The sequence below is a fragment of the Microcebus murinus genome, chromosome 1, assembly GCF_040939455.1.
Source record: "Microcebus murinus isolate Inina chromosome 1, M.murinus_Inina_mat1.0, whole genome shotgun sequence".
Taxonomy (NCBI): domain Eukaryota; kingdom Metazoa; phylum Chordata; class Mammalia; order Primates; family Cheirogaleidae; genus Microcebus; species Microcebus murinus.
This window is the reverse complement of record NC_134104.1, coordinates 22,862,071-22,885,463: the sequence shown is the minus strand read 5'-3', so window position 1 is coordinate 22,885,463 and position 23,393 is coordinate 22,862,071. Positions and strand designations below refer to the sequence as shown.

The following is a 23,393-nucleotide window of genomic DNA, read 5'->3' as shown; positions in this document are numbered from 1 at the left end:
TCATGCTGGCTGATATTAGTAAACCAATACAATAACATTAATCAAACTTTGTGATTGCATTTTCTTTTTAAACAAATGACATTTTTATTTTAAGCCAATGACAACAACATTCAATGTATTTTTCCCAAAGCAGACATTTAAAAATACATATTAATATTTTAGGTTAGGAAAATTCTAAGTTATATTGAAAGAGAAATAAAAAAATCCGAAACAAATAGTGTAGATTTATCATATACATCTATTTATATTCATTATTATGAAGTTATATTAACTATTTATTAAATAGCAAATATATTTGAATTCATATACCTGTTTGAAAATGATACTTTATTCACTGTTTTTAGAGATACCAACAAAACTTAGAAATTGACATTGATTTTTCAATGATTCAAAAGCAAATAATTTACCTATATTGTCCTGCCATAGTTTAAGATTTCACTCCATGCAATTTATTCCATTTCCAAATGGCTATGCAATTTTTTAGAAAGAAATAAAAAATATTACAATGATTAAAATGGTTTGAATCAAGGAGCTTGTATGCATAAAAGGGCTTTTATCAATAATTTTTTGAAATAGTACTTCTACATACATTGCTGTTTTATAAATCTCTAGATATTAATACATTCTCTAAGATGGGAAAAATAATCTTCTTACATTGCTATTGAATGCATTGATAGCAATGTACTATTAGGTTCAACAATTTACGTTTCTTCATAAAGTTTTCAATTTGTGGAAGAAATAGTTTATTACAAGGCACAAAGGACCTAATATTTTACATTCAAATTTCTCAATTGTGGAAGTATCCACTTCTAGTCACAATGCTTTACTCTTCATTGCATCTAACACATAAATGCTGTATATAGCCTGAATTCATAATCCACAATCATTTCAATGACATTTTCTGTGTAATAAGTGTTATTTAGTTAAATGGAGTTTATTTGAAACTTTCTATCACTTAACAAGTTAGTAAGCCTGTCACTTCCAAGTTAGCCAGAAGAAATCGAGCTTCTAAGATACTTTGCTAATTAAAATTCACAAAAATTTATAAATTTTAACAACTCACCCCCACATAGTATTCTGGGTTATAATTAAAGTAAATATATCTTCCTTGATGCATCTTTTGGTAACTGCTAACCATAGGTAGCTTTTGTATGGATGAAATTTGAGGGGAGAGGAGCCTTTAAGTCTGTGATTTTCAAATTGAGATGATTCCCAGTCTTTCTGTAGGGAATTTTGGAAATGTCTGTAGACTTTTTCTAACTGTCACTGGAATCTAGTGGGTAGAGGCTATGGGTGTTGCTAAACAGCCTATAATGCACAATATAACCTCCCCCCAAAAGAATTAGAATTATCCATCTAAAATTTCCAATATTGGCCCTATTGAGAAAAGCTACTTTAAATAAAATAATAAAAATTTTAAAAAGAAAATAAAAGAAAATTAGATACAAGAGTAAGTAAGGGACCCAGAAGAGTAAGCTTCATTAATTTCTTAGGTAAAATTGCTACAACTAGTACTCCAAAACAAAATCTCAAATCAAATGCATTTCCTTTATAGCCCTTATAAATTTATACCTCTGGCTAAATGTTTCAGAACAGTGAAGAAATTAATGTGCTTTAAATGAAAGGTCTCTGTCTAATGAATTTAAAAGATAACTACGTAATACATGATAATGAGGTTGGCAAGCACTAAGGTACAGTGATTTGATTAAGTAAATGGGATCTAGTGGGGAAAATCAGATAGAAAGTGCACATACTGAAGGCAGCATTTTCCTAGAAGTAGCAAATTGGTGAAAGTGGAAAGCATTTTACAATTACTTTATTATATCTTTTATATCTTTGGAACTCCTTTATGATTCAAGATGTAACAGCTTTGCACAACTGTATTAAAATATGTTACAAGTCATGTATTGAAGATCTTGACAGTAACTGACAGCTACAGAAAAGCAGGTGCCATGTGTCCTTGGTACATGTGGTGCCAACTAATATACAATGATCCACTTCCCTTGACACACACAGGCGCATACACACACAAAAACATTCATTCTAGGATTTCTAGACCTGAGAAATGGTGTGATATTACACTGTCCTAGGAAAAACTTTCAGAAATACACTTTTATATTACGTTAAATGGAGTTTGTACAATGTATACTATTTTGTTAAATCGAGTTGATTTCAACACTTCAAAAAGTTAGAAGTGAATTTTGGCTTGGTTATTTGAGAGTTTACACTTCAACACGAAGGTAATACAGAATACATAAGAAATTCAAAATGTCTCAGCACAATGAACAATCTAATTAAAACACGGACAATGACCTAAACATTTTTGAAAAGAAGGCATAGAAATGGTTCACAAATATATTAATAAATACTCATCACTAATTGTCAGGCAAATGCAAATCAAAACCACAATGAGGTATATCGTCTCATCCCAATTACAATGGCTATTATCAAAAAGGCAAAAAAATACACTGGCAAGATTGCAGAGAAAAGGGAACTTGTACACTGCTGGTGTACATGTAAACTAGTACAGTCACTATGAAGAATATTATGGAGGTTCCTCAGAAACTACAAATGGAACTATCATAGAATCCAGCAATCCTATTACTGGGAATGTAATCAAAGGAAAGAAAACAGCTATATCAAAAAGACATCTATACCTCCATGTTTATTGCAGTACTTTTCACAATCGCCAAGATATGAAATCAACCTAGGTGTTCAACAAAAGATGAATGAATTTATGAAGAAAATGTGGTATATTTACACAATGCAATACATTTCAGCTATTAAAACAATGAAATCTTGTCATTTGCAGCCACGTAACTAGAGGACAATTACATTAAGTGAAATAAACTAGGAACAGGAAGTCAAATGCTGCATGTTATCATTTATATGTGGAAGCTAAAAAACGTTGATCTCATAGAGGTAAAAAGTAGAACAGAGGATACTAGAGGTTGAGAAGGGCAGGAGAAAGGCAGGAATAGGAAGAGATTTGTTAAAGGACACAAAATTACAGCTAGATAGGAGGAATAAGCTCTAGTGTTCTGTATTACTTTAGGATGACTATGGTTAATAATAATATATTATTATTTCGTTTTAAATATCTAGAAAGAGGATATTGAATGTTACCAACACAAAGAAACATTAAATGTTTGAGATGATGGATATGCTAATTACCCTGATCTGATCACTATACATTATATGTATCGAAACATCACTATGTTGATGAATTTGTACAATTAGCATTTGTTAATTCCAAAAAAACAACAAAAAAAAAGAGGAAGACAAGTGTATTAATTTGTTTTCTGTCACCATAATAAATACCAGATATCAGGTAACTTACAAAGAAAATAAATTTACTTCTCACAGTTCTAGAACTGGGAAGTTTAAGAGCATGGTGCCAGGATCTGGCCAGGGTAATCTCATGGTGAATACATCACATGCCAAGGAAGTAAGTGAGCCAGAGAAAGGCACTGGGGACCTGATTCGCTTTACAATAACCCTCTTACACAGTACCTGCTCCCACAATAATGACATGAATTCATTCATGAAGGCCTCAAGAAACAAGTACTTCCAGTAGGCCCCACCTACCACCACTGCTGCAATGAGAATGCAACATGAACATTTATTTGGGGGACACATTCAAACCACAGCACTAGGAACTGGCAAAACAAGTGTATATATGAGAGGAATATTTTAAATAGCCAAAGCAACATTCACCTAAAAATATAAACTATTTTTAGCTTCAATGTTTATTTATATCTTTATCTTTTCCCTCTCTTCAATAACAAGCTTCTCAAAAGAATACTCTGGATTTGCTGTCTCAATGTCCCTGCTATCCACATTCCTTAATATTAATAATTCCTGCATTCTACCCTCCCTCTCCCAGTGCCAAATTATAAGTGCTCTTTTGAGGAACATCACTGAGCTCCTAGCTTCATATATAGTTGCAAGTGTGGTGTTAGCTCCTCATTTTCCTGACATCTCTGTCAACTGACACATGCTTCTTAGCATTATGCTTGAAACCTTCATATGCTTGATCATGTCTTTTTTAAAAACTAAGATGTCATCTCTTCAAGTCAACGATGTTTTCATTTTCAATAACTCTATATCTGGATGAGAGTCCCTTTAAGGGACACCCATAGCACAATAGCACTATAATTACGTTTGTAATTATAGATGACATCTCTGTGTATCCTAATTGCCCATTTAAGCATTAGCTTTCTTCAGCAAGTGGCAACTTACTTGAGGATGGGCACTGTGTTTTATTTGGTGACATGTATAACCCCTAGCATCACGTTAGGCACAAAGCAAGTGTGTGATAAATCTTTATTTAAGAATACATAAAAATCTATATTCCCTGCTTCTATTCTTTCTCTGATTTCTACAAACTAGAATGTCAAATATTATTTTTTCCCTAAGTTCTTACCTTTTCTTCTGTAATCTTTTCATTTGTGAATACTTTCTTCTATTATTTGGTGTCAGCTGGCAGATAGCTAGCCTATTCCTGTAGTCCAAAGATCCTGCTCTACATTTCAGGATAACTATATGTTAACGGGCATACTCTTATCAGCTAAGCTTTGCATCTTTCATGATAACCATTTCCCATAAAGCTCTTCCTATTTTGCTTTTTTAGATACATCAGGCAAATGGTAAATCTCTTCATGATTCCACCTGCTGAACTATACACTCATCGTAGTATAAGCTCTTCATTTTTTTTTTTTTTTTGAGACAGAGTCTCGCTTTGTTGTCCAGGCTAGAGTGAGTGCCATGGCGTCAGCCTAGCTCACAGCAACCTCAAACTCCTGGGCTCAAGCAATCCTCCTGCCTCAGCCTCCCGAGTAGTTGGAACTACAGGCACGCGCCACCATGCCCAGCTAATTATATATATATATATATATATATATTAGTTGGCCAATTAATTTCTTTCTATTTTTATAGTAGAGACAGGATCTCGCTCAGGCTGGTTTTGAACTCCTGACCTTGAGCAATCCACCGGCCTCGGCCTCCCAGAGTGCTAGGATTACAAGCGTAAGCCACCACGCCCGGCCCAAGCTCTTCATTTTTAATTTTCTCATTTTGCTATATATTTTATTTTTTATTGACAAATTAAACTTGCATATATTTATCATTTACAACATGTTTTGGAATATGTATACATTGTAGAATGGCTCAATTCAGCTAATAAATACATGCATTACTTCACATACTTATCATTTTCACTGTGAAAACACTTAAAATCTGAGAGATTTTAAAAATACAATACAGTGTTATTAACTATAGTCACCATGTTGCACATTAGATTACCAAAACTTATTTCTCTTATCTGAATAAAATTTTATATCCTTTGACCAACAGCTCCCCAATCCTCCCATCTCCCAGCCTGTGATAACCACTACTTTACTAGTTTACATTTATGAATCTGACTTTTTTTACATTTCACATATAAGTGAGATCATGTTTGTCTTTCTGAGCCTGACTCATTTCATTCAACTTTAATGTTCTCTAAGACCATCCATGTTGCTGTTGCAAATGACAGGACTGCCTTCTTCTTCTTTTTTTTTTTTTAAAGCTAAATAGTATTCCAGAGTGTAGATTTACCACATTTTTAAAATTCATTCACTCCTTCAAGGACACTTAGGTTGTTTCCTTATCTTGGTTTCCTTATCTTGGTTATTGTCAATAATGTTTCCATGGAAGTGCAGATTACTATTTCATATATTGATTTTATTTATTTTGGCTATATATGCAGTATTAGGATTGATGTATCATATAGAAGTTTATTTTTAATTGTTTAAAGAGCCTCTGTATTATTTTCTACAATAGCTTAGTATTGAATAAATAAGGCTCCAAATCAATAAATCTCAAACTTTAGAGGTATGTTTTAACATTTCCTCTTTATTCTCTCATATTATTTAAATTATTAACTAGTATTAATTTAACTTCAGCAACATTACTTCCTCCTTACCCTAGTATTCATTTCTGTGGCCACTTTCTCAGCAAGTCATGATTGCCATGAAAATGAAGCAAAGCAAAAGCAGTTGCCCCACTGATTAATATTCCTCCCTCTCAATTCTAGATTTGATTTTCACCTGCTCAAATACTTCCTTGAGATCCCCTGACAATCAATGCTATTTGCCTACACAAACTCTACCTCACACAAAAGCCTTTAACTGAAAATAGGACACAAATTGTATCTGAGGTGATTATGTACCTTAATATATATTCCTTTGAGAGTAAGCATTTCAGTATCAATAGCTCTCTGACAGAGTTATTGGTTAATTATATGTGATCATAAGTCTGCTGGGATTTTGTGGGAAAGTTTTAAATTTCCTGATAAAATGAGAGTGCTGAAGCTGATGTTACCCCTCCACAGTTCTGCTTGATTTGTAGGAACATGATGTGTAGAATTACAGCAGCTATCTTGAATCCATGAGGCAACAGCATGAAGATGAAGCCAACATACCTAAGGATAGCAGAAAGGGAATATATTAATATTCGGGTACTTAAATGACATTTTAGGTGATTGAATCAATGCCAGTAACTTCTATTCCTTGATTTATAGTATACAGATAATAATAATAATCAAAATAATAAGCATTTTATATACCAGTGTGGTGTTGCTTGCTTGCCTTTTAAACACATGACTATATTCTCAATGTATGCATACAAATTCCCTGACTCTGAAAACATTCTCTGGCGATAAACTCCAGTTTTGTATGTTTTTCTCAAATCACTACACAAACACCTTATGTTTCAAAAAAACTAGATTTCAATGTTCTCAAAATCCTCACCTGAATAGAATTGCATAGGAATTATATCAAGTTGGTTATTGGGGAGAGAAAGAGAGAAAGAAAGAAAGATGGAAAGAGAGAGGGGGGAGGAAGGAGGGGAGGAAGGAAGGAAGGAAGGAAGGAAGGAAGGAAGGAAGGAAGGAAGGAAGGAAGGAAGGAAGGAAGGAAGGAAGGAAGGAAGGAAGTTAGGAAGGAAGGAAAAGGGAAGGGAAGGGAAGGGAAGGGAAGGGAAGGGAAGGGAAGGGAAGGGAAGGGAAGGGAAGGGAAGGAGGGAGGAAGCCTCAGGAAATTTGGTCAAATTCCCAGGCTGCTTTTTGACAGCAGGTGGTGGGGCTACCAAGAACTTCAATTTCAGAGCATAGGATTTCTCTCTGGCCAGGCTGGTCAAAATGCTCCTTCCATAGGCACTGACAGAATTCTGTCTTGTGCTGTGTTCCCTTGTTCCAGGGCAGCCTCAAGTTTTAATGCAAAGTCCCACAATCACTTCATTTTCCCTCCCCCAGGCACACAGATTCTCTCTCCACTCAGAGTTCTGGGTAGGGAAGGGTTAGGGGTATGGGGAAGGGGCGGCATAGGCAATGCCAGATGTCTTTTCTGCCCTCTTCAGTGCCTCTTTCCTTGATATAATGTTAAAACCAGGAAATACGATTGTTCACCTGATCTTTGGTTCTTCCGAAGGTGCTTGCTTGTGTGGATAGTTGTTGAATTTTGTGTTTGTGTGGAGGGAAGATCACTGGAGGTACACTGTTTCCCCCAAAATAAGACCTACTCATAAAATAAGACCTAGCAGGATTTCTAAGCATTTGCACAATATAAGCCCTACACCTAAAATAAGACCTAGTGATGGGCATGGCTACGTAGTGTATCTGCACAATGCATGCATTTGTCGCAGAGCAGTAAAGAAGACAAGCAGCCCTTCTCATCTGCCCCACTGTGACAGCTACTATCTGAGAGGTGACCAGAAGGGTGCGGGCAGTCCCACTAACAAGGTTGGCTCCCCCTGTCAGGTCCTGGCCACCCTGTGCATGCTGCAAGCTGAGGCTTTCAGGGGAAAATAACACATCCCCTGAAAATAAGCCCTAGGGTGTCTTCTTGAGGAAAAATAAATATAAGACCCTGTCTTATTTTCAGGGAGACATGGTATCTATTCAGCCATCTTGCTCCACCTCCTCTTGATGATCTGAAATGAATCTTTATAAACAGATTTTTGTCTAAATTATTTTAAAGACCATGTAAATCCTCCAATGTCTCTAAATATCCTATAGTTTCAAATCATTATAGTTCTATCATTTTTAAGTAAAACTGAATAACTCACTTAATTCCCATAAAGATGTTTATTACTAAATTTCATGCACCAATACAAAAGTATTTTCTTCCTTCCTTCCTTCCTTCCTTCCTTCCTTCCTTCTTCCCCTCCCCTCCTCTTTCTCTCTCTCTCTCTCTCTCTCTCTCTCTCTCTCTCTCTCTCTCTCTCTCTCTCTCTCTCTCTCTCTCTCTCTCTCTCTCTCTCTCTCTCTCTCTCTCTCTCTCTCTCTCTCTCTCTTTCTTTCTTTCTTTCTTTCTTTCTTTCTTTCTTTCTTTCTTTCTTTCTTTCTTTCTTTCTTTCTTTCTCCCTCCCCCAACTGCAGACAGTGCAGCTCAGGAAGAGTCTTACTCCACTTAGGGAAGAGCCCAGAAGACTCTGTTTCATAGCCTGGGTACCAGCTCAGCCACAGTAAAGTTAAGTACCGAGAAGATACCTGAGGCCCCTGAGTCCAAGCCTTTGTTCCAGTATGGCATTTCTGGACTCATCTTGGGCCAGGAGGAAACATGTTGCCCTGAAAGGACCCAGTCCTGGCATGATTCAACACCTATTCACTAAAGAGCCCTTGGGCTCTGAATAAACATAAGAAGTAGCCAGGAAACAGTTCTCACTGACTTTGGGTGAGAATGGGCTGACTTCAGGTGTGACCTGGCACTGGTGGCCGAGAGAGTGCATACATCTCTCCTCCCCTAACTCCAGCACCCCAGCACAGAGAATGAGGGAAGTAAGTAAGAGACTTTGCCTGGTAATCCAGGGAATTCTCCTGAATCTTACCCAAGTCCCCCAAGGAGGTACCACCAGGAAAGTATTATTGGGCTTAGGGTACTACCAGTGCTGGTATGGCTGCAGTGACCAAAGAGTTAGCTTATAACACTCAATTATCCTTGAATATCTGGAAAGTCTTCTCAAGAAGGATGGGCTTAAACAAGCCCAGACTGTGACAATTAAAATAAGCACCTAACTCTGTAATGTCCAAACATCAACAAACATACACAGCATCAAGAACATCCAGGAAAATATGACTTCACCAAATTAACTAAATAAGGTACCAGTGACCAATCCTGGAGTGATGGAGATAGGTGAGCTTTTAGACAAAAAATTCAAAATAACTATCCTGAAGAAACTCAGTGAATTTCAATACAACATAGAGAAGGAATTAAGAAGCCTGTCACAGAGAAATGAACAAATATATTGAAATAATATTAGTAAAAACAGATAAAGCAGAAATTCTAAAACTTAAGAACTGCATTGACAAGCTGAGAAATGTATCAGAGTCTCTCAATAGCAGAATTGATCAAGCAGAAGAAAGAAAGAATTAGTGAGCTTAAAGACAGGCTATTTGAAATTACAGTCAGAAGAGAAAAAAGAAAAAAAAAATAAGAATGAAGCACACCTACAAGGTCTAGAATATAGACTGAGAATAGCAAATCTAAGTTTTATTGGCCTTAGAGAGAAGGTAGAGAGAGAGATTAAGGTAAAAAGTTTACTCAAAGAAATAATAACAGAACTTTCCGAACAGAGAAATATATCAATATTCAGGTTCGAGAATGTCATAGAACACCACACAGATTTAACTCAAACAAATCTACCTTAAGGCATAATCAAGCTCCCAAAGGTCACAGATGAAGGAATGGTCCTAAGGGAAGCAAGGGAAAATTTTTTAAAATAGCATATAAAAGAGCTCCAGTGCATCTGGCAACAAACAGACTTCTCAGTGGAAACCTTACAGGCCAGAAAAGAATGGCATGACATATTTAGACTGCTGAAGGAAAAAGAAACTAGCCCCCAAATACTATTTTCTGTTAAAATATCCTTCAAACATGAAGAAAAATTTAAAGACTTTTCCAGACAAAGAAAAGCTGCAGAATTTTATCATCTCCAGACCTGAGGAATGCTAAAAGCAGTTCTTCAATCTAAAAGAAAAGGACACTAATGAACAAGAAGAAACCATCTGAAGGTATACAACTCACTGGCTACAGTACAAACACAAATACAAAATACTCTATTGGTATAATTACTCTATTGGTACAATTGGTATAATTGTATAAGCCACTTATACCTCAACTAGGAAGACTAAAAGACAAACCTGTCAAAAATAACAACAGCAACTTTTTGAGAGAGAGTAGAAAAAGTTACGGATGGAAACAACAAAAAGTTAAGGGAGGAATGGAGTTAAAGAATAGAATTTCCCTTAGATTTCTCTTTGCTTGTTTATAAGCACAATTGTCATATGTTTAAAATAATTGATTATAAAATGTTTTTTTGCAAGTCTCATGGTAACCTCAAATTTAAAAACTTATAGCAGATACACAAAAAGTAAAAAAGCAAGAAATTAAAATACAATATCACAGAAAATCACTTTTAACAAAGGAGGACAAGAAGGAAGTAAGAAAGAAAGACAAGACCACAAGACAGTCAGAAATCAAATGACAATATGACAGTGACAATAGTAAGTCTTTGCCTATCAATAATAACATTGAATATGAATGGATTAAGCTCTCCAATCACAAGATATAGAGAGGCCAAATGGATTAAAAAAAAACAAAAGCCAATTGAATGTTGTTTGCAAAAAACCCACTTCACCTTTAAAGACACACGTAAACTGAATATCAAAGAATGGAAAAAATATTCCATGCAAATGGAAAGCATAAAAGATCAGGAGTATCTATACTGCTATTGGATAATATAGATTTCAATAAAAAAATAGAAAGTAAGTATATAATGGTAAAGGGATCAGTCACCAAGAAGATATAACAATTCTAAAAATATGTGCACCCAATGCTGGAGCACCAAGATATATAAAGCAAGTATTATTATCAAAGCCTAAGAGAGAGATAGAACCCAATACAATAATCAGTGGAGACCTCAACATTCCACTTTCAACATTGGAAAGATCATCTGGACAGAATATCTACAATGTAACATTGGACTTAATCTGCACTATATACCAAATGCACCTAATAAATATTTACACAATATTTGATCCAACAGCTGCAGAATATACATATTTCTCTTGAGCTCATGGATCATTCTCAAGGATAGACCATATATTGGCCCATAAAATTTGTCTTAAAATTTTTTTTTAAATTGAAATTATGCCAGTTATTTTCTCTGACCACAATGGAATAAAACTAGAAACCAATTATATGAAGAACATTAGAAATTATACAAACACACAGAAATTAAACAATATGCTCCTGAATGATCAGTGGATCAATGAAGAGATTACAAAGGACATTTTAAAAATTCTTGAAACAAAATGAAAATGATAAAACAGCATATCAAAACCTAGGGGATACAGCAAAAGCTATAATAAAAGGATAGTTTATAGTAATAAGTGTCTACATCAAAAAAGAAGAAAAGCTTCAAATATACAACCTAACAATACCTATCGAAGAACTAGAAAAACAAAAGGAAAAAAAATCCCACAAATGAATAGAAGAAAAGAAATACTGAAGATCAAACAGAAATAAATAAAGTGGAAACAAACTAACAAAAAATTATAAAAGATCAAGGAAACAAAAAATTATTTTCTTGAATAGATAAACAAAATGAATACATTTAGCTAGGCTAAGAAAAAAAAGAGAGAAGACCCAAAAAAATAAAATCAAAGATGAAAAAGGAGACATTACAACTGTACTGCAGAAATCCAAAGGATCATCAGATACCACTATGAGAACTATATGCCAATAAAGTGGAAAATCTAGAAGAAATGGATACATTCTTAGACACATACAACCTGCCAAGATTGAACTAGGAAGAAATCTGAAACCTCAATAAACTAATAACAAGTGATGAGATAGAAGGAGGAGTAAAATGTTTCCCATCAAAGAAAAAGCCCAGGACCCAATGGCTTCACTGTTGAATTCTACCAAGCATTCAAAGAACTAATATCCAACCTAAATTTTTCAAAAAAATCCAGGAGGAGGGGATACTCACAAACTCATTCTACTATATCCCCCTAATACCAAAACCAGAGACAAAACCAAAAAAGAAACCTATATGCCAATATCTTTGATGAACATAGATCAAAAATTCTCCTATTCAAGTACTAACCAGGCCTGACCCTGATTAGCTTCCTAAGATCAGACAATATTGGATACATTCAGGGTGGTATGGCCATAGAAGAGTATTTTTTGTTTATGGCCATATCATCCTAAATGTGTCAGATCTGGTCTGATCTCAGAAAGTAAGCAGGGTCGGGCCTGGTTAGTACTTGGATGGGAGAATTTTTGCATCTATGCTCATCAAAGATAAAATAAAAATTCTCAATAAATATTAGCAAACCAAATTCAATAGCACATTAAAGAGATTATCATGATCAAGTGGAATTCATCCCAGGTATGCAAGGATGACTGCAAATAAATTAATGTGATACATAACACCAATAGAACAAAGGGCAAAAGCCATATCCTTTCGAATGATGCTGAAAAAGCATTGGATAAAATTCCATATCCTTCATTATAAAAACCCTCAAAAAGCTGGGTATAGAAAGAACTTACCTCAACACAACAAAAGTTATCTATGACAGACACACAGCTGGTATCATACTGAATGAGGAATAACTGAAAGACATTCCTCTAAGATCTGGAAAAAAACATGGATGTCCACTTTCACCAGTGTTATTTAACTTAGTACTAGAAGCTCTAGCTAGACCAATCAGATAAGAGAAATAAAGGGAATCCAAATTGGAAAGAAAGAGGTCTAATTATCCTTGTTTGCAGACAGTATAATCTTATATCTAGAGAAAACTAAACACTACCCACAAACTATTAGAACTGATGAACAAATTCAATAAAGTTGCAGAATAAAATATCAACATAGAAAAATCGGTATCACTTCTATATGCCAACAGTAAAAAATCTGAAAAAGAGACCAAAATTGTAATCTCATTTACTGTAGCTACAAATAAAATGAAATACCTAACAATAAATTCAACCAAATAAGTGAAAGATTTCTATAATGAAAACTATAAAGCATTGATAAAATAAGTTGGAGGTGACACACAAAAAAATGGAAAGATATTCCATGCTCATGGATTGGAAAAATTAATATTGTTAAAATGTCCACAGTACCCAAAGCAATCTATAAATTCAATGAAATCCCCATCAAAATACCAATGACTTTCTCCGTAGAAATAGAAAAATAATTCTAAAATTTTTATGGAATCACAAAAGACCCAGAATAGCCAAAGACATACTGAGAAAAAAGAGCAAAATGGGAGAAATCACATTACTTCAAATTATACTACCGAGTTGTAGTAATCAAAACATCATGGCATTGGCATAAAAGCAGACACATAGACCAATGAAACAGAATAGAGAACTTAGAAATAAATCCACACTTCTATCTTTGACAAAGTTGCCTAGAACATACAGTGAGGAATGGAAAATCTCTTTAATAAATGGTGCTGGGAAACTGGATATCCATGTGCAGATGAATGAAACCAGACCTTTCTCTCTCACCATATACAAAAATAAAATCAAAATGGATTAAACACTTAAATGTAAGACACGAAATATGAAGCTACCAAAAGAAAACATTGGGGAAATGTTTCAGGACATTGGTCTGGGCAAGAACTTCTTTAGTAATACTCCCAAAACACAGGCAACCAAAGCAAAATTGGACAAATGGAATCACATAAGGATAAAAAGCTTCTTCATAGTAAAGGAAACAATCAACAAAATGAGGACACATCCCACAGAATGAAAAAAAATATTTGCAAAGTACCCATCTAACGAGGGATTAATCACTAGAATGGATAAGGTACTCCAACATCTCAATGGGGAAAAAATCAAATGATCCAATTAAAAATAGGCAAAGGATCTGAATAAACATTTCTCAAAAGAAGACATACAAATTGCCTACAAGTATATGCAAAACTGCTCAACATGATTACTCATCAGAGAAATTCAAACCCAAACTACAATGAGATATCATCTCACTCCAGTTTATGTGGCTTTTATGAAACGGACAGGCAATAGCAAATCCTGGTGAGAATGTGGAGAAAGGGAACATTCACACACTGTTGGTGGGAATGTAACTTAATGCGACCACTATGGAGAACGATATGGAAGTTCTCAAAAGACTAAAAATATAATTACCATGTTATCCAGCAACCGCACTGCTTGGCAGATACACACACACACACACACACACACACACAAAAAAAAAAAAAAAGGTAAATCAGTATATCTAAAAGATATCTGCACCTTTGTGATATTACAGCATTATTTATAATAGTCCAAATATGTAATCAATCAATGTCCATCAGCAGATGAATGGATAAAGATAATTTGGTGTGTGTGTGTGTATATATATATATAATGGAATATTATATAGCCATAAAAAGGAAGGAAATCCTGCCATTTGAAACAAAATGCATGAAATTGGAGAACATTATGTTAGTTGAAATAAACCAAGTGCAGAAAGACAAATTTCATATGTTCTAACTCATATGTTGGAGCTAAAAATTTAAAACTATTGATCTCATGGAGACAGAGAGTAGAATGATGATTACCAGAGACTGGGAATAGTAGTGGTGAGGTGTGAGGTAAAATGGAGATGGTTAATTGGTACAAAAATATAAATAGAGTGTTGGATGGAATGAATAATATTTGATAGCACAACAAAGTGATTATAGGCAACACTAAGTTAGAGTATTGTATTGTTTAAAATAACTAAAAGAATTGGAATGTTCCTAACAAAAAGAAATGTTAAGTGCCTGAGGTTATAGATACCTCAATTACCCTGATTTGATTAAATCATATTGTTTGCCTATATGAAAACATCACATGTACCCTATAAAGATATGCAACTATTATATACCTATAATAATTAAAAATAAAAGTAAAATTTAATAAATAAATAAAATGAAGATTCAATTACATATTTGAGGCTTCCAATATTTTCAAATCCCTTTTGAGTCTCATTAAATATTTTGAAATTCAAGATAAGATAAAAATGTCTCCTTGATAGTTAAGGCAACTTCTAAGTAACTGGAAGAGTCTTCTATATGTTTAAAATGAAAATAGAGCAGTAAAACTTTAAAAATTCTGCAAGAGAAAATTAGTACTGTCAGGTCACTTTATTCATATCTGATATCTGACGTGTGCAAAATTAATTTAGGCTCTGCCACACATAGTTCCTAAAGAGATAAGTATAGTTAATTCTAAAATATGCTGTCATCAATGACACAAGAATTAAATTGTTCACATATGAATATCTATACCCACTGAAAATGTGGAATAAGCAACAATGACAATACAAAATTTCAACATCAAGTTTTCATTCATCTATTATACTTCCTGATTAATATATGCTATGCCAATATTGACTGGTCCACTTATAAACTATAATTCCTCCTTATTTAACTTAATTAGGAGATCATTTAGAAATGATAATTTCCCCTTTCAAGTATTCATTTTGTCAGTCATAGTATGATCCAAATGGACTCAGATCAGATTTAATAGGAAAACTGCTAAAGGGAAAATAAGAGAATAATGAAAGGGAATAAAAATCAATAAAGAACAATTCCCTAAAAATCAAATGACTTTGGGGTGGAAGAATCCCACGGGGCATGGAGAGAGAAGTAGCTAGTTCTAGGGATTTGGCAGGTTTAAATAGTTAGCATTTGTATTGTCATTTTTTCTTTCCTGAAGGGTTATTAAAATGAGTTAGAATGTAGTCTGAGTGAATATAGGCAGATTACAACATTAGCACAAAGAAAACAAAAAAAGACAGTAGTGGTGTTAGCATCAAGCTCCTCTCCTGAGAGGGAAGAAACACACTATGAATATTTTCGCTTTCCCAAGTAGGAAAGAACATGGAAATCTTCTTAAAGACTTTGAGATCATATGAAGCATTTGCACATGTTTTGGAGATCATAAGCCTTTTGGTTCTATAGCCCAGTATTTGGAATAGAAAATCCAGTGAACAAGGGCTTTTTCCAAACACATTTTTGACAAATTATATTCAATATACAAGGAACTATGTGTAACATACACCTAAGTAATGAAGCATATAATAGAATGTAACACCTGTGCAGCACAAAATAAAAAATCAAACTATTAATAATATTTTTGAAGTGACATCTGTGTTTCTTCCATATCTTACACTGTCATCTTCCTTGTGCTATAACCCACAGATAACCACTAATATAAATTAGTTGTTCATCATGTCTTGCTTTTTTCTTTAATAATTTTATAACCTGACTATCTTTTAAACAATATTATATTTTAATTTTGCTTATATTTACTCATTAGAAAACATAGTTTCATACTTTAGGGAAAGATTCTGGGCTGTTCATAAAGTTATATTTGAAATCTTCAAATGTAAAACAAACATTTTGATACATTCAATTATTTCAGAAAAATACCTAATGGTATTTTAGGAAGCATAAAATTCTACTGCAATTAACTAAAATATCTGATTCAAAGATTCATTTAAACCTAAATAGCATGAATGTCTTGTCTGGCTATTTAGAAATCCATAGGAAGAGTTATTAATTGCTGTATTTTTTTTCTTTTCACCTAAATTAACATAATTATTTTTAATACTAATTATTTAATGCTTTGGGAAATTCAGAACTATAATCAAAGTAAGTTGTAATCTACCAAATTAATCTTTTTTTCCTGATTATTTCATCAGGAAATATCATTCTAAATTATCAAAACCTGTCTTAAAATCACATCTATTTAAAGAAGAATAAAAGAGAAGTGTAAGTTGTTATTCACATGTTCCTGTTATAATTTTCTATTCCACTTAAGAAAAAAGATAGTCATATAGATAATAATTGCTAAAAAATAACTCTGGAAAAATCACTATTCTCTAGGAATCTATAGAACTTTTAGCTTTGCTATGGCTGTGTAGCTAGTTAGGCAATATGACTCATACTTATTGATGAAAGATGTTTTTCAAGTATGCCGCTGTGATGGAAAGCACAACAAGCATCCATCTAGAAACACTTTATCATCAGAAAAGATAAATGCAATGGTGATTTCCTTTTTGGAAAGGTAGAGCAACCGTGCTTGATAAAACTAAATAAAATGAAGTTTTCAATAATCATACAAATCTCATCTGCAGCTCCATGGACTTCAGAGAATATGCGAATGTTGATTTGTTTGACTATGAGTATTAAAGTGAATTTAAGCCACTTGCGAAATAACATTCGTAGAATGCATAAAAATACTAAAATTTTCTGAAAAGTTGCACTTTTCGCCTAGCTACTGAATAGACTTTTATGAGCTAACAAACATGCACTCTGACTGAACAGGGAAGAAAATGGGGCTGGCAGCATTGTCACTGTGTGTCCTCTATCTCTGTGAAGAAGTCTCCTGGGACTACTGTTAATCTGGATTTTGTGTGTTCTGCATCTGCAGATACTCATTGTTTTTTTTTTTTTATTTTTTACATCACCTCTTCTTTCACTGGAGCATTGAACAGGATTCTTGCCACAATTTCAGTAGCTAAATATCCTGTGTGTTGTATTATATTTACATCCTGCCATTAACATCTCATTTATCTGAGGCCAATTAATACAATAAAGGGCATACTTTGAGATGATGTATGCTTTCACTGAAGAGTGAAGGTGAATTTTGACATAAATTTCCAAAGAGAAATGTCAAGCTTCCTATGGATGATAAATAGGGACTCTAAACCACCATGGAACACCCAAAAATGTGATGGTGTTCAAAATGTAATCTAGATTCTACAGAATTCCCAGTTGGGTTTAAAATGAAAACAAGTAAAACATTAGTACCTGAATATGTGGAACAATAGAAAGACTTATCTACATGCAGTATAAAGTATACTTATGAGAGACAAGTACTACACCTATAACACCTGTGACAACAACAAAATCACCTAGAACCTAAAATTAATTTTATGTTATTGGCAAAATCATTCAATTTATTTCAAAGATATACTCTTTTAAATAATCTTTTGTTCCCTTATATATACCCATATCTTTGTATGGAAAGTTAGTTTTTTTTTTTTTTTTTTTGAGAGAGAGTCTCGCTTTATTGTCCAGGCTAGAGTGAGTGCCGTGGCATCAGCCTAGCTCACAGCAACCTCACACTCCTGGGCTCGAGCGATCCTTCTGCCTCAGCCTCCCGAGTAGCTGGGACTACAGGCATGCGCCACCATGCCCGGCTAATTTTTTATATACATATCAGTTGGCCAATTAATTTCTTTCTATTTATAGTAGAGACGGGGTCTCGCTCTTGCTCAGGCTGGTTTTGAACTCCTGACCTCGAGCAATCCGTCCGCCTCGGCCTCCCAGAGAGCTAGGATTACAGGCGTGAGCCACCGCGCCCGGCCCGGAAAGTTAGTTTTAAAGAGGTACAAGGATTACTCTTCTACATTTTAAGTAAAGTTTTTAGTTTGGAACACTTTTATATTCATAAAATGATTGCTGAAAATAAAACAAAGCCCAGGGGTGGTGGCTCCCATCTATAATCCTAGAACTCTGGGAGGCCAAGGCGGGAGTGGGTGGGGATTGCTCAGGGTCAGGAGTTCAAGACCAGCCTGAGCAAGAGTGAGACTCCATCTCCACTAAAAATAGAAAGAAATTAGCTGGACGACTAAAAATATATAGAAAAAAAATTAGCTGGGCATGATGGTACATGCCTGTAGTCCCAGCTACTTGGGAGGCTGAAGCAGAAGGATTGCTTGAGCCCAGGAGTTCAAGGTTGCTGTGAGCTAGGCAGATGCCATAGTACTCTAGCCTGGGCAACAGAGGAAGACTCTGTCTCAAAAATAAATAAATAAAATAAAATAAAATAAAATAAAAAATAAAAATAAAACGGAGTTTCCATATGCACTTTATGTATTTTCTCCTAATATTAACATCTTACTTAAGTATTTGTAAACTCTAAAGGCTTAATACTGTAACCTCACCTTTTACAAAACTCCAGATTTTATTTAGATTTGTTTTACATTATGTTCTTTTTTCATTCCAAGATCCCAAGATCACATTATCTTTAGTTATCATGTCTCCTTAATCTCTCTGCACTGTGAGAGTTTATCAATCTTTCCTTGATTTCCCCTACATGACAGCTTTGAAAGGAACTTTTCAGCTATTTTGATGAATGTTCCTCAGTAGGGGAGTGTTTGATGGCTTCCTTATGTGTAGTCTTGGTTAGGTGCCCTTTTATCCTACCACATGATGAGATGCATACTATGATAGGATTGTAACAAATAAGGTAGATGCATGGATGAATAGATAGATACATAATTATAGATATGTAGGAATATATGACAGGCTATAAATATATATTTCCTAGTTTTGTTTGCATCTAAAAAAAGTAACACCCCAATGGAACTTCGTTTCTAAGTACTATTGTCCAATGAAAAGAATCATGCCTTCTTGAAAAAGAGTACTGTCAGGTGCTCTTTTTATTCCATCACACAAAGAGATACATCCTGTGTTAAGATGGGTCCATAATACATATAGATTTAACACTGATGATGTTACACTTGACAACTTAGTTAAAATATTATCTGTGAGGTATTTCCTCTGTAAAGTTTCCAATTTATCTCTTTCAGTGCTCTGAACATGAGCCACTAAGAATACTCCACACTCAGATGGGTGCAGGGATAAAAATCCATCTCCTGAAGGCAGCAGTATCTACATATTATATGCAATTCTGCAAGGAAGATTTCTCTTTTATCCCTTACCTATCTACCTATTTATTTATCTATAATTTATATCACTATATTCTTGTTAATTTTATCTTTTGAGTTTAAATAAAATACTACATCAATTATTTTGTGACTCAAATTGTCTGAAATTCCTTCAGCTTGGCTCCTGGGCCTCTCTGACATGTATGTGTGCCTTCCTTTTGGTTTTTGGACACTTCCTTTTTTTATATACAAGGTATTACAGGGTCATCTTGCATATTCCCTGAGCCAACACTAAAATCAGTCATTCCTTTCTCTAAAGAGGCACTATTCCTTTTATTGGAGAGTAGCATTTAGACATAAAGATCTATTGGGGTATTACTTCTTCCAGAAGCAAACAGAACTAGAAAGTATATGTTTGTAGTCTAACCTATGTATACCTCCATATCTCTAATTATATATCTGTTATCTATCCATCTACCTGTTTATTAACCATGAGTTCAAACCAATGACTCCATCTCTAGTCTAGTATCTCAGGATTCTATCTAGCCTCCTTTTGCTTATTTGTAACTTCTCTCTCTGATAGTGAGAAATCTAGCTTCCATTACCCAATATTTATTTACTTGTTTATTCAACACTAGTACAGATATAACTTTCCTTCAGAATTTTCAACCCATACACTTGTAAGCAACAAATTTACAAACTAAGGTACAGTATTTATGTACATTGTTATTGTATTACATTTTCTTGTCAAAACGTTATTACACAAAGTTACTTACATCAGCTCCTTTTTATGCCCAACCCCTTCAGTGAGATTTTTTATCAGACATTTATAACAGAGTTAGATTCATTTATCATGGTTACTGACAACACTTTACAATTTTCACATTATTTCTGTCTGAAATGCTGTGTTTTAGTCCTCTTTGTCAGCTAAATGTGCATTTTCCCCTTTAAGAGTCAACACAGCCATTGCCTTCTTTTTGAGACTACAACACTTAGGAACCTTTAGGATCTCTTGCCTCTAGGCTACATTTTAGCTGTGTGTATGCAGTCTCAATGTCAGTTTACCTTTACGTTTTCACATGGCAATTTTTAGTTCTGCACATCAGTGCTGAGGGCACAACCTGGAGAAGGAATAACTGGTGCCCATTCGTGTTGTTGAAGCTGATAATAATTAGTTCCTCAATTTCCCCAATAAGGCAAGAACCATGGCTATGCACTAGATTTCCTTTGGTTTTGGCTTTTTTTTTTTTTTTAATTTGGCACAAGATACTTTTGTATCCTTCCCTTTTTTTGACATTCATTACTCTAAGGTCTTTAGTGATATTGCTTAATTCTACCTTTCCCCCAGTTATATGGCCATCCCTTCTACCACATTATTAAATGTTAACATTCAGTTTTTCTGTTCTTAGACTTCAGAAAACATAATCTCCCTGAGCATTTATTCTCGGCTCTGCTTAAAATAACCTTGCCAAGAGTAAATGAAAAATGAATGCCTTCATTTGAAACTTAACTAGTGACTTTTATATTTTCATATTCAACTACCTTCAGGGAAAGTGTATCACACAAACACTGTTTAGCTCATAATTACTTAAGGACAATTTCTTCTAAATATGCTCATTATGTTATATTTACCATCCTGATTAATGGCAATGTGATTTAGTCTCCTAAGTCAGAAACATGGGCAGTCATTTTCAAATCAATTAAAAATTTTCAGTAATCTCTTTTCAATTACCACCTCTCTGGATAGTCCACTCTCCATGATATGGTTTCACCAACCATCATTTAATAGCATTGACTTGTTAATATATTGATCTTATCAACTTTTTATAGTAACTTATACCCTATTCACCAATATTATTCATACTTACTACCTTTCCTAGAATAAATTTCACAGGTAGTGGTTACAGTTTCTCCCTTGTGATTGCTCTATCTCCCTTGTCATGTTGCTGCATTGGTTTACCCATTTGGAAGAGGAATAAACAAACTATTTAGCAGACTAACAGTTTGTGCCTTCCTTAATTTCAAAACAACTTTTTTAAAATGTTGCTGATAGTTTTTTTTATAATAAAGCCATTCTCCTGAAAGAAGATTCTCCCCAATTGAGCTTATAGGCTTTTTTTCTTTTTCTGACTGGTCCTATTCAAATATTATCCTTAAATCACAGATTTTCACATTGTTTTAAATAATAATTTTTCTTGAAACTCTTTTTTACTTGTGGAGAAATCATGTTACACTACACAAGTTGAATAGAGATGGAGGCCTTTCTCATAATTTAAAATATTTTAAACATTGTTTAATTTGATTTGTGTGTACATGTGTATGTTTGGTAGCAGGGCATGTTGCTCTTTCTTATTATGAAATCATTTTGTAATTTATTTTCATTAGTGGTTTTTAAGCATTCCTGATCCAATTATTACTATTATTATGTACAAAAGTGTCCATCTGCAGAGGGAAATTGAAATTGTAGCATGTTGTAGTAATTTTTAAACATTAAGGGCTGTATCTGCAAAAAAAAAAAATTCCACAAAAATTTAAGAGAAATTGGAAATATGTATACAACCAGGAAAGAAAAATATAAAATATTGATACTTTTCAGTAGAATGAGTTGAAGACATGTCCAGTGCCAGGCTGAGTTACATTATGCCTCAAAGAGAAAAGGAAAATGTGTGTCCTAATTTACATGTGCTTATTAATGTTTAATAGAATTCACTTTTTAAAACAACTTTATATTTATAGAAGCATTGAGAAGATAGTACACAGAGTTCACATATACCCCACATCCAGTTTTCACTATCATTCATATTTCATATTAATATGGTATATTTATTATCATTGATGAATTAACATTGATAAATTACTACTAATTAAACTTAATAATTTATTTATCTTTCCTTGATTTTTATCTACTGTCCTTTTTCTGTTCCAGAATCCCATCCAGGACACTACTTGACATTTGATTGTAATGTTTCCTTTGGCTATTTTTGGCTGTGGCAGTTTCTCAGAATCTCATTGTTTCTGATGACTTTGACAGTTTCCCCAATTGTTAAATGCTTTTTAATTAAATACTTCAAAGAATAATCCATTGTGAAAAAAATTCTCTTTATGAGTTCTAATTCTAATGATATTAAAAATATGTATGCAAAAATTCAGCCCATTTATATGTCAAGAGGCTGCAGAGGGAAAATAACACAGAATTGTATAGCAATTATATGTTTCTGTAGAGCAAGACAATTTTATACCTTCTTTTACATGGCCTTCGGCAATATGAATCAATCTAATAATTTGTGCCTAATGAGCTCTTTATTTATTGTGCATTTCAATTCCAATTTTTTATAAAAAGACAAGTGTGTCCAATCATTGAATATTTTTTCTTTCAATATATGGATGCATTTTCTGTTTCTTTCTCCTGAAATCAACAAATATTTTAAGATATGGAGACACTTAGAGTTCTAAATTCTACTCACTTTTCCTTTACACAATTTTTCCATAAGAGACAGCTTAATATGTTTTGTTTTTAAAGAAATTCAGGAGATATCAGTTAAAAGAAAATGTATCATGTGGAATTATTTCTTTCTACCATGAAAATTGCTTCCAGGATAACACATAGAACTAATTTGTCCATTAGCAAGTACAAATGTACTAATTGCCTAACATATGCCTACAGAATAAATACA

The 23,393-nt window shown here is 33.9% G+C and overlaps 1 non-coding gene across 1 annotated transcript; it reads right to left on the bottom strand.

Annotated features, from left to right (window-relative positions):
* Positions 1-4,631: 4,631 nt before the first annotated feature.
* Positions 4,632-4,699, bottom strand: LOC142875465 (small nucleolar RNA SNORD77). Its single transcript, XR_012922819.1, has one exon. It is a non-coding gene; the product is annotated as a small nucleolar RNA SNORD77 (small nucleolar RNA).
* Positions 4,700-23,393: the final 18,694 nt, after the last annotated feature.